Source organism: Carettochelys insculpta, chromosome 7, assembly GCF_033958435.1.
Source record: "Carettochelys insculpta isolate YL-2023 chromosome 7, ASM3395843v1, whole genome shotgun sequence".
NCBI classification, from domain to species: domain Eukaryota; kingdom Metazoa; phylum Chordata; order Testudines; family Carettochelyidae; genus Carettochelys; species Carettochelys insculpta.
This window is the reverse complement of record NC_134143.1, coordinates 3,365,145-3,377,967: the sequence shown is the minus strand read 5'-3', so window position 1 is coordinate 3,377,967 and position 12,823 is coordinate 3,365,145. Positions and strand designations below refer to the sequence as shown.

General features: G+C 54.7%; 1 non-coding gene across 1 annotated transcript; it reads right to left on the bottom strand.

Annotated features, from left to right (window-relative positions):
- Positions 1–1,713: 1,713 nt before the first annotated feature.
- Positions 1,714–1,785, bottom strand: TRNAG-CCC (transfer RNA glycine (anticodon CCC)). The gene has a single exon. It is a non-coding gene; the product is annotated as a tRNA-Gly (tRNA).
- Between the last annotated feature and the right edge of the window lie 11,038 nt (positions 1,786–12,823).

Below are 12,823 nucleotides of genomic sequence, written 5' to 3'. Positions count from 1 at the left end.
CCCCCTCATGGCAATTCCTCTTAATTCCTCAGACCTAACCGGAGGACCTCATCCACTTGAAAGGACGTGGAAAAGAAATGACACTTGGGGAATGGTGAGAACAAATGCTTCGAAATGGCTAAGTGTGGTGGAGGGAAAGGGCCACTGGTGCTGGGTTTGTAATGGGACAGGGCTGAATTTAGGGGGAAGCAGCTGTCTCCAATAGATTGTGACCCATGGTGTATGGCAGTATTCAAATAAGATTGGAGAATGGCAAACCGGGTATGGGGATATGATTTTTTTCTCAACCTGGGATCAAACAGGAAAACCAATTTCTTGCTCCCCTTACAGCCTCCCTGCGAAAAACAGTACAATCTTTCAATGCCATGCAAATGTTGCCGCTCCCCACAAGGAAGATTATCCTGTGCCCTTTGAGGGATACTACTCGTCTTTTATAGATGCCTATATGTCAGATAGGTGCAGCCAGCCATTCCCGGCTTTGATAGGGCATCATTGGGTGTGTGGGACAAAAGCTTTTTGCACGTTACCAGCTTTCTGGTAGGGTATCTGTTATCCTGCTCAGCTTTTCCCGCAATTCCGTGTGCTTCAATCCCTCCCGCAAAATCGCCTCTGTAATTTTAGACAAAAAAGAAGGGAATTGTCAGATGCCCAATGGTATGTGGATAATATAAGCCCTTTAGCTTGGGAAGAACTGATCCAGCAGTTTTTGAAGGACTTTGGGCTTACCATCAGCCTAAAGAAGACAAACGTACTCGGTCAGGATGTTGCTGAATCCCCATCAATCAGCATTGACAACTATACATTAGAGGTCGTCCACGAGTTCATTTACCTCGAGTCTACCATCACTGACACCCTGTCGTTGGACACTGAGCTAAATAGGAGGATCGGAAAAGCGGCCACAACTCTGTCCAGACTCAGCAAGAGAGTGTGGAATAACAACAAGCTGTACACTCACACCAAAATGCAAGTCTACAGAGCCTGCATCCTCAGCACCCTCCTTTATGGCAGCGAGACTTGGACCCTGTATGCCCGCCAGGAAAATAGGCTGAACGTCCTCCACTTGGGCTGCCTCAGGCGCATCCTTGGAATAGCATGGAAGGACAGAGTGACCAACACCGCCATCCTCGAGCAAGCTGTAATCCCAGCCATGCACACCCTCCTCAGGCAGCGTCGGCTCCGCCGGCTTGGCCACATCCACAGGATGAATGATGGAAGGATTCCACAAGACATCCTGTATGGTGAGCTAGCCTCTGGCAAAAGACCTCCCGGACGCCCCCAGTTGCGCTACAAAGATGTCTGCAAGAGAGACCTCAGAGAGGTAGACATCGAGCTGAACAACTGGGAAGAACTAGCAGATGACCGCAGCAGATGGAGGCAGGGGTTACATCAGGGCCTTCAGAAGGGTGAGATGAGGATCAGACAGCTTGCAGAGGAGAAGCGAGTGCACAGAAAGCACAATAATGACTTACCAGACACCCACCACCTCTGCAAGAGATGCAGCAAGGACTGTCACTCTCATGTGGGTCTTCATAGTCACAGTAGACACTGTAAATGAAGTCCTCAATTGAAACTTTAAAGGGCGCGATCCATGGTCTATGCAGACTGAAGGATGCCTGTGACTACCACCACCCCCCATCTCACCAAGGAGCAAATCATCCCCTCTCTAATTCCAACAGAGGACTTGCTGGGGGAAGAGGAAGTAAGAAGCAAAGCTGTGCTAGCTGGGAATTGAACCCAGGCCAACTGCATGGGAAGCAGCCATGCTAACCACTACACCACCAGCACCTTTCTGGTCAAAATGGGCAACACCCAGAAATATGAATTTCCGAGCATGTGTTCTGCCACTCATGGTTCTTTTTTCATTATCTATGACATATTAATATCATAGAAGCTCTGTTATCCTTCACTTACAGGGCACTGGGGTGGTCAATATTCATATGTGCCAGAGAGAGGGCTTAGCTACCCTGAATGCAAACCCAGCCACACCTGATTCATGGGCTGATGTCCTTCAGTAGATTTTCCCCTACTTCTTTACAATTACTGATGATTCTCCCAGCTGAAGGCAGGGAAATGTCCCCCACACAGAGGAAATCTGCCTCTCTGAGTGACAGTAGCTCTGTGAGTGGGACAAGCCAGGTCAGTGAGGGAAGCTGTGTGTGCAATCAGAGAGAAAGTTAAATCTCCACCCATTTGTGAAACCACTCTGGGTTGGGACAGAAAAAGGAGCTTGAGGAAGGAGGGTTTGTCCTACACAGGGGCCTAAAGATCGGTGAATCGAGCAAGGGTGAAATGTGGGTGGAGGTCAGTGGTAGATTATTAAACTTCAGACCTAGTGATCTTCTTTCAAATCCATGCCCCCCACTTTAAAAGACAGACACTTGTATGAAAATGGTTGTCTCACCTTTCCCAACACACTCTGAATTTCTGTTCTCTGGGGATCCTTAAAATGGAGATGAACCCTCAACATCTGCCAATGCGGATAAACCTCGTAAACCCTTCCCTCAGTGAAAATCTGGCTACACAGAAAAACTGACAGTTCATACTGATATGATTAATTTTAGGTCTCATTTCTATAAAAAACGTGCTCATTCAGAGTCTATCAGATATATCACATTCAGCAGCAAGGTCTCCACACACTTTGTAATGTGTGCACACACAGGATGTCAATTACTCTGGGAATTCACAGACAGGGCCATTCTGTCCTCCCTTGGCTAGATATTCATTCACAATCACGGCCAAGCTTCTTTCTGTTAATTCTCTGCAGGCTGGTTAAAGTAAAAGAAAATTGAGCTCTTCTCTTTACTCTGGAGGGTTCAGAGAAATGTCACCTTTCAGCCAGGTGGAGTCAGCAGCAAGAAGGGCTGGGCTCAATGTCTAAGGGAGAAGAGTAGTAGAGATGGGGCAGGAGGGAGTGTCCTGAGAGGTGAAACAGCTGGAGGGTAGCATGGAGTGTAGGGTGCCAGCCAGCCAAGAGTCACAGGTGCCCAGAAGAGCTAAAACTTGCAGGTCCCGTGGTGTAAATGGCTGCACTCAGGACTCTGAATTCTGTAACTGGAGTTAAAATTTTAGTGGGACGCCCTGGTGTTGTGGTGGTTTGCTGTAAATCTCTGTCTCTCCAGTGCTTGGGCTTCTTTATCCACAGGTGCACCTGAGTAAGTGTTTTCTCCTCCTGCTGGATGAGTGAGGCCCACTGGAGCTAGCTAGCTCTCTGGTTGGGTTGGCTCATCAACACAGCTGCAATAGGTCAGGGTTACCAATCTGTGTAGAGACACATGAGTTCTGAGGTTGTGTGTCTCACAGCTTCTCCTGATGCCCACACGATTAGTGCCTGTTCCTGGAGCTCCAGGCTGTTCCTACTGCACACATGGCACTTAAAGGAAGGAGCATCAAGAACAGGCTAAAAAAGTCCGGGGCCAGCAGGTGAGAGGAAGAGTCCCAGGCTGGAGCCCAGCTCACCTGTCCTCCTCTGGGCACCTGGAGGTGGGGCTGCTGGTACTGACACCTCTGTGGGATGGTGCAAATGCCACAGAGCACCGGAGAACAATGAATGAGGAGGGGAGGACCATGACCACATGTGGACTTCTATGAAGACCCCCCAGCCTGGCTGCTCTCACCAACAAAGCCATCACTTAGGCCACCCCAAAACCAGTGTGTGTTCTGCCACCAGCATCACAGGGGATCTGCTCCTTTCCCTGATGTGCAGTCCCAGCCAAGGATCTGGGAGAGACCCGTGTCCCTGAGCCAGCCTTGGTTCCAGGCCCTTCCCTCAGAGGCAGCTGAGCCAGGGCTGCCCCCTCCTTCCCATTGTACGACACCCCTGGCTGTGTTTGGGGCCCTGCTCAGCGCCAGGGAGCAGCACTGCAGGGGAGACAGGTGAGTGTCGCACTGTTGGGCTGACATGGGCGATTGTCTGGGCCCTGTCAGGGTAAATGAAATCATCCCACTGCCACCTCTGGCAGCCAGAGCTCAGCTCAGCCTCACAGGGTTGGCCTGTGCTTGAAGCCTGCCCAGGACAGGAGCTGGGAGGCAACAGGCTCAGGGAGGGGTGTGCAGGAAGTAACATTGCACAATGGGGTGAAACTCAACAAAGCTAAGCAGAATATAAAGAGTCGATGAGGAGGGGATTTGAACCCAGGTATGTAGAGCACAAGGGATTAACAATCCATCACCTTCACCACTCAACCACCTCGTCTTCTCTGGTTACCAGCTTTTCCTATGTCCCACAGTCAACCCTGCCAGGCACCTTTCTGCCACGCGCTGGCTGGCTGGCTGGGGACACAGGATGGGCAGGTTTGGCCCAACAGGGCTGTGCTCACTCCTGCCCCTGCAGTGCTGCTTCCTGGGGTGAGCAGGGCCTGTCCCCAAGGCTGGCTCAGGGGCCCTGGTCTCTCCCAGCAGCTGGGCCGGGCTGTGCACAGCTAGGAAGGGAGCAGACGCTTGCCCAGGGGGTATGAATGTCACACTCCCCTCTCTCTGCCGCTCACAGCAATAGATCAGTCTGCAGCACCAGCCACAGGGCCCACCGCAGATCTCCCTGTGGCCCTCCCGCCCTGGAGCCTGTGGGCCCCCTGCTCAGCGGTGCCCAGAGAATGGCCATTGAACGTTCCTTTTTCTCCTGCTGCCTGGTTGGGAGCTGGGCGCTTCCCCCTGGCACAAGAGCACAGGCAGAACATGGCCCATGGGCGCCTTAAATGCCGTGTGGGGAGCTCCTGAGAAAGCGCCAGTGGGGAGCACCTGGGGCTGGGCACAGAGAGAGGAGACAAACCCCGGGGGTGGGAGAAAGTGCCGGGGGCGCAGAGACACACACAGGGCCTGGAGCCCAAAGCTCGGCCCCACTCGCTCCTCCTGCTCCCAGGGACTCGGCCAGAGCGGCAGCAGCAGCTTTTGGGGGTGTAATGGCCTGAACGCCCAGCAACCCCCCTTCCCCTGTCGGTGGGTCTGTGCACACCCGAGCCCTTCCTCCCCGGGGGGGAACAACTCGTCTGCAGTGTGGGGTGTCCCTCCCAGCTCCCTCACTGCCTGCAGCCCAGGGGTTAGTGATTGTCCCCTGGACTCCCCTCAGCCTGTCAGACCCACACACTGTCAGGCCAGGCAGCCCTTGCTGGTGTCCTGCTCTGACCTCCTGCCCATGGCCAGTCCCAGGGCTTCACCCACCTGTAGCTCAGGGGGACCTGTCACTGGTCACTTGTACCCCCCCAGCACCCACTCCCACTGCACCCACCGTCAAACGCGGGAGGAGGAGGAGGGGCAGAGACAGGGCAGGGAAGGGGCAGAGCAAGGCAGGAGGGGACGGGGCTTGAGGCAGAGGAGCAGCTCTTCCAGCCCTTCCCAGGGCTGTGGTGCATGTGGCCAGTGCTGCCCCGATCCCCCCTCACCAGTTGCCTCTGTGCGGTGGAATGGAAAACCCTGAGACAAGGACCTGGGCAAGGTCTGCACCAAAGCTCCCTGTTCCCCGGCTGTGGTGCCCGGCCCTGGGAGCTGCACAGCCCATCCATGGCCATGCTCTGCTCTGCTGCAGTTCCTGCCCAGTGGTATCAGTGAGGGAAAAACCTGCACGTAAGGGCAGGGGCACAGTTTCTGGGCACTGGCAGCAACACATCTGCTGGGCGCTGCTGCCCAGAGCAGGGTGGGTATTCTCGGCCCACCTGGAGCTGCAGCTGGGGACCAGGGTTGGGGTCCTCTACTCAGCCCAATGCTGCATCCAGGAAGCCAGGCTGGGTGAGGGTCTTGCCCTGCTCTGCCTCCCTGGTGCTGCAGCTGGGGAGTGTACAGCCCCCTTCTCCCATGGCACATGGCATGTCATGTCAGAGGGCACCAGAGCTGGTCCCTGGGAATGCCACGGAGGGAAACGCTTCCAGCCCTGGAGTGCGTGGTGAGCACTGCCCCTGTAACTGAGAGACAAGGGAAGCGCATCTAGCCCGAAGCGGCTAAGAATGGGGTCAGGGAGCAGGTGGATGTATATGGGACTGTTGAGGGGCAGGGGAGAGGTAGGGGGGTTTATGGGGTGCTGGGGAGCAAGGGACAGGTGTGAGATCTGTGGGGCGGTGGGGGGCAGGTGAAGGGTTCTGGGGGGCTGGGTGACAGGGAACAGGTAGGGGGTGTCTATGGGGCGGTGGGGGTGGCCAGGCCCATCTCTCCACCATGGCCCCCAAAGACAAGGGATGTCAGCACCCCTGGGCTGGGACCAGGAGGGGGGACATGAGGGGCAGAAGCTTGGGGGGGAGTCCCAGGCCCAATCCCTACCCTAATCCAGGCAGGTATGTGCGGCCCAGATCCAGCCCTGGTACTGCCCATGCCTGGCCCGGACCAGATCCCTGCACACCACTGCACACCCCACATAGAGCAGCCTCTTCCTGCCCCGTGAGCTCCCGGGCCATGGCCAGCAGCCTGCTGTGGGGGGCGCCTGCAGCCCGGCAGCCCGTGGTGCAGAGTGGCGAGACCTGGCAAGGAGGGGCTGGGGCTAGCAGTGGGGCAGGGGCTGGTCTGGGGGTCAGAGCCAGGCTGTGAGCTGGGGGTGCTGGGGGCTGGGTGGCCCATCCATGTGTGCCGGGGTGAGCGCCACCCGGGTGCTTTGCATTTCAGGGGAGGGGCAGAAGGACCCAGCTGACATTCTGGGGTGCACTGGTTATCCAGCTGTCTCGCCTGCAAATGTTCCCCAGCTAAAAACAGGAAGAAACACAATATCTCCTTCTATGCTGGCAGGTGTTGCTGCTTCTCTGGCTGGCCGGTGCCCCAGCATTCCCTGCCCCTCTGAGTGCTGACCAGCAGACAGCCTGGAGAGCCTTTCCAGGAGAAAGGGAACACTTTTGGAGTTAAGGAAACAAAAACACCAGGCAGCAGCCTTGGCCAGGTAGCCTGTCCTCTCCTCCCTGGCTGCTATGGGCAGAGGGGCAAGGAGGGAAAGGAAACAGGCCAAGTGGCTGGCAGGGAGCAAACTAGAGCCCTGATGGGAGGAGACTCCAGCATGCACAGGGGCGTGGATGGCAGCCGTTGGGAACGGCCTTTGACCACCTCCTTCCTTCCCGTCACTCAGCTACTTCCTTCACCCTGGGACTGAGAAGGACCAGGCCCTCCACGCAGCCTAGCCAGTCCTTCCCCAATGGCCAGAGAGGGTGTTGATCAGAGGGTTCTCCTCTGCGCCCCATTGCATTGACCCCATGACCCAAATTCTTGATGCCCAAGTGCACCCCATGACAGGCAGGCTCTCCAGCCCACGTGGCAGATGAAGGCTTCATAGTCACGACCTCAGCCTGAGGTAGAGGCTTCTTAGTGGACCCGGGCCAGGTGAGGCTCGGAGATCCCTGGAGCCAGCCTCCCAAAGCTGAGAGACAGTCACCCTCAGCCCACACTGCACAGCACTCCTCACACAGGAAGGAGCAGCAGGAGAACTCTCCCAAGGGCCCTCAGCAGCAGCTCCATTGGCTTTCTCTGCTCCTCATTTCCTTGCCCGGCCTTCTGGCCTCAAGGGCTCCCTCTGTAGGAACCGGGGAAGTCATAGAAACAGGAATCCAGTACCTCAGCCAAACGTGCACGGCCGCACTTTAGCAGAGACTCTTGTGGCACCTCGAGATCCCATTCAGCCCAGGTGAAGTGCCTCTGGGTATGTCTGTGCTACAGAATTAGGCTGAATAAGTTCAGGTCAATTTTGTGGTGCTGGTTGAGGTAAGAGGGAGACCAACGTTGGAGAAAAGAGAGACATTTGCAGGCTGACAATAGTGGGCTGTCGGGAGAGAGGAAAACCGACAGTGGGAGAGTATGGACATGGAACCGACTCCAGCTCACCAGCTAACCCCCCACATATGCAAGCAGTTTGAGGCACCAGCCATGGAAAGTGAAGGCTCCTGAGTTTGAAGGGGAACAGTGTCAGATGGGTGTGGTGGCCACATGCTGGTTTGGAGATGGCCTAGGTGAGCGGGGTCTGCCCCACACTGGCTCTTTATGGAGGCCCTCCGGCAGTCAAGGTCCCCCCTGCATTCCCACACACTGCATTTATGTCAGTGACCCAAACCTCTCGGAGGCTGAACTGCCGTCTGTCTCGTTCATCCAACATAAGGCCTAAGCCCCGCTCCTAAATGTGCATCTGGATGGAGTAGCACAGGCCTGGGAGAGCCAGAGATTTGCAGTGACCCATCACAGCCCTCAGAGATCCCACTGAGATTTGACCTCAGATTGCAGAATTCAGAGCCCTGCTCATTACACCAGGGGACCTGCAGTTGGACTTTTCTTGGAAATCTGTGGCTCTTGGCAGGCTGGTGCCCTGTGCTCCTTGCCTCCCTCCAGCTGCTTCACTTCCTGTTCCTTCTCTGCCACTCTCCTCCTCCAGACATCAACCCCAGCCCTTCTCGCTGCTGATTCCAACTGGCTGCAGGGCCACATTTCTCTGGCGCCCCAGAGTGACGAGAAAGGGCCATTCTTCTTTTACAATAACCAGCTGGAGACAAGTAACGGAGATGCAGAGACTGGAAAGGTCGGTGGTGATTGTCGAGGAATATCCGGCCGAGGGAGGAGATAATGGCCCTGGCTGTGAATTCACAGAGTAACTGACATCCTCTCTGCACACACATGTACAACGTGTGCAGATACCATGCGGCTGAATGTGAGACATTTGATAGACTCTGAATGATCATCCACCAATACAAGAGCAAGCTGCAGACTTCTGCACTTCAGAGAACCGTCCCTGCTGCATGTACAGCACCTGCCCATGTAGCTCAGTAAATCTGTGAGAACAGGTAGGTGACAGGCCCAGCAGCACGGAGGACACCCAGAACCCACACCTGACTCCCTGTCAGCCCCAACACCTGGACCTGCCCAGTTTTGCTGGTGTTTGGATCCTGTGGGGTACCAGGGCGAGCTCAGTTTGTGCTGGGTAGAGTCATGCAGAGCAGGCAGGTAAAGGGGCTGGGAAGGACTAAGCCCAGCACCACCAGTCCACCCAGATCAGGGTGTGTGAATCTCACTCTAGGAAGGAGGGAGTGTGGGGAAGGGTTTGGGAGGTGAGGTCAGGTGCAGGTATTGTGAGAAGAGATGTTTGTTTTTCCTCCACAGCTGGGTTTGTTTTGCAAGGCCAAGTGTTACTTGGGGCACAACAAGTCTGGAGTTGAACTTCCTTATACTACTCCCAAAGAGTGTGTTTGCTGCTGTCCTTGACTTCGTGTTTCTCGATGTTTTTCTCCCACACAGTGTGGTTTGTGATCTGTTCAGAGTGTGAAGTTGGTTTCTTGCTTCAGATCTGTGAAGAGATCTTGGAAATGACCTTGGAAAGGTGAAGTTAGGTGTGATACTTATCAGAGCACTGGCTCTTCGTTCACACCTGGTCCTGGAGCATATCCAGGACATTTCTTCTCAAAGGGGCTTCTTGGTTTAGGGATATAACACTTGCTTAGGTTGGAAGGTGTCCTGGGTTTAAGTCCCAGGCAAACCCTTCTTCTGCCTTTCTCAGACAGCCTTCTGGAGCGTGTTTTTCTTCTGTTCATTTGCTCAGTGTGACGGAGCAATTGCTTTCCACTGGATGGCTCACCCTAGGCATTAGCTCTGCCAGGATGAGCAGTCCCTGTCAGTGTCTACACCCCTCCTGTTAACTGTGGTTGCACCTCTTCCTGCCAGAAGCCAACAGTGCCCAGCTTGCAACTCAGCTGTGTTTTGGATAACTTCATATTTCCCCTCTTTTGGGCTAATGGCCCTTCAATTCTCTGTCACTCCCACAGCGACTCTGGCAGTCTTGTCCCCTGCCACAGGCCCCATCTGTGCTACTCCAGCAGTGGCTGCTGGGGGCACCCAGGCTCATCTCGCTCAGGTTCCAGCCCAGCAGGGACCCGACACTCAGCACTTCTGGTCTTTTCCCTCCCAGCTCCCACTGCTCCTTCCCTGGACTGCCACCTACAACTGCCCCTTCATTTGGCTCTACTGGCTTTGAACCCTCAGCCACACAAGTGACTGTCTTTCTCAGAGCCTCTGTGTTACCAACTTCCATCCCTGCCTTATAGCCCCTTCTGCTCCTGCTGGCAATCAAAAGCTGCTCCCTGCCTCTTCCTCCATGTGCAGCCTGGGCAGTGACTTGGCCTGGCCCTCAGGCAAGCCTGGGCTGGGCAGATGCCCTCACACGTTTATTGTTTTGTTTGGGTCATTCTGAGGCCTCTGATTTGTTCCAGTCTCTGCGTGTGTTTTCTTGCTCTCAGGGTTTGGTTCTTGATCTAGGTTCTTTTTTGTGGCCAAGCAGAGCAGCAGGGGGCCTGGCAGGCATCTGTCCCAGCCCTGGGAGCCCCAAGCCCTTTGGGGCAGGCGTCACTCCATGGGTGTCTGGTCCCTTCATTCTCAGGGCCCCCTTCTCACCCATAGGGGTGGCGCCGGTGTTAGCCTGGCTCACTCATGTCTTGCTTTAGGTGGTTCTGGGCCAATGCATGAGGGCAAGGCGTACCAAACTTCCCCGGCACAGCACCTGCCGCATGGTGTGCGCGTGCGCCCAGAAGTAGGATTTAAGTACGAGTGGAGTTAATTATATGACGGTAAATGGTTGTACAATGACAGCAGAGCTGTACAGGCCAGAGCCCAGAGCCAGTCCTAACTGTGAGGGTGAGGTGGGCTGGTTCTATTATCCCTGACAGGGCCCAGCCTGTCCCCTGCGTCAGCCCCCCAGGGCCACACTCACCTCAGCAGAGCAGGGACTCAAACACAGCTGGGGGATGTGGTGCCTCAGTCAGGCCCAGGGAAAAGGGCAGCTGTGACTCAGCTGCAGACAGGGACACAGCCAATTGCTTATAAGGGAAGGGCCTGGCCCTAAGGCTGACTCAGGGGCTCTGGTCTCTCCCACCTGCTGAGGAGGGCTGGGGAAGGGGCAGATAATTGCCCTGAGGGACTAAACATCCCACTCCCCACCCCTGACAGCAGAAGGTCAAGTCTGCAGCACCAGCCACAGGTCCTCTTGCATTTCAAACCAGCCAGGACAATTCTGAGGCCCCCTGTACATTACACCCATGTCAGTGGGGCACCCAAGCAGAGATCAAGTTGCAGGGGAACTAATTCAACAGGCAGAGGGGAGAAGCCCTCCCATGGAGGCAGCTGCTGAGAACAAAGCCCAGGACTGGAAAAGATTCACACTGAACCACACAAAGGTCCCACTGAGATATGAACTCAGATCGCAGGATTCAGAGTCCTGAGTGCTGACCATTACACCAGGGGACCTGCACTTTCAGGCCTTTCTGAGCATATGTAACTTGGCAGGCTGCGACCCTGCACTCCTCCCCACCCTCCAGCTCTGTCACCTCTCAGGACACTGCTTCCTGCTCCACTTCTGCTCTCCTCACCAGACGTCCCTCTCCACCCTTCCTGCTGCAGCTCCCCAGTGACGAGACAGGGTCATTTTTCTTTGAAAATAACCAGCCAGGAGAGAACTAAGGGAGAAGCAGAGACTGGAGAGGCTGGTGGTGATTGTACAGGAGTATGTGGCTAAGGGAGGACACAATAGCCCTGGCTGGAAATTCACAGAGTAATTGACATCTTCTCTACACCCACCTTTACAAGCAAACAGATACATGGGGCTGAATGTGACACATTTGATAGATTTGGGAAGAGCCCCTCTTAATAGAGATGAGACCCAACATTGCTCATGTCACTATCTACTGCCTGTTTAGGGATGGGTTTATGAGGTTTATGTGCATTGGCGCTAGGCAAATGTTGACGGCTCAGCTCCATTTAAAGAAGAGAAATCCAGAGTGTGTTTGAGGAAGGGAGATGAGTAACTACCTTTGGAAGGAAAGGTTTGGATTTCAACTAAGGGCCTTTGGAGCCACCATCAAACACTAAACCATTGAGCTACCATCTCTTGCACAAATTTAGTTTTGATTCACTGATCTCGAGCTGCCTACAGGACAAGCCGTTTCCCCAGCTCCTTTCCCTTCCTGAACCCACAGCGGCTTTACAAACAGGGTTTGATTAAACTTTAGTTCTCCCTGTGCATGATGCAGCTTGTGCCCCGCTGACCTGGCTTCTCCCACTCACAGAGCTACAGCCCCTCAGGGAGGCAGATTTCCGGCATATGTGGGGCAGTTCTCTCCCAGCCACTTGGAGCAACATCCGTGGTTACAAAGAAGCAGGAAACAACCTACGGAAGAACACCCACCAATCGATCAGATATTGTTGGGTTTGCCGTCAGTGGCAGTAACTCCTCTCTCTGGCACACGTGGTGATCCAGCGGCCTGGCTCCCTGAGGTGCTGGACAGCAGAGCTTCTACACTGCTAAAATGTCAGCCCTCGTGACAATATGATGTGTTGTTTTCAGCAGGAAGGTGCTGGGCTGCATTGAACGTGCCCGTACCAGTGAAATTTAACCCATGTAGAGTTTGGGGTTAAAGACTTTCACAATGTCACACACCTTTTAAACTGGTCTGGCTGCACAGTTTCCAACAATCCCTTTTCCAGTCATATTGTCATAGGCATGTTCCTGCTTGGAAAGGTGGAGTGGCCTCTACACAGTAACAAAGCTCTCCCTGTTGTCCAGCCACAGAGAGCCTGGCTCAGTGGTGGAACACGTGACTGCAGATGAAGCTATCCCAGGTGCTCCTGTTTGGATGGTTTTCTGAACGGAAATCCATTTTCATCTCTGGCTCCAGTATGTTGAGGGGTTGCACTGGATGCTTGAAATGGATTTAAACACTTCACACTTTCCTCTGCAAATGTTCGAACACCGAGCAAACCCGTCCCTCAGCTGCCTCAGTTCCCAGCCTCCGAGGCTCAGGTGTCTGTTCCCATCGATCACACAAAGGTGCAGTGTGATGCACATGCACAGGGCTCTGCTTGCCATGGGCTGCATTGGGCAGGAGAACCAGAC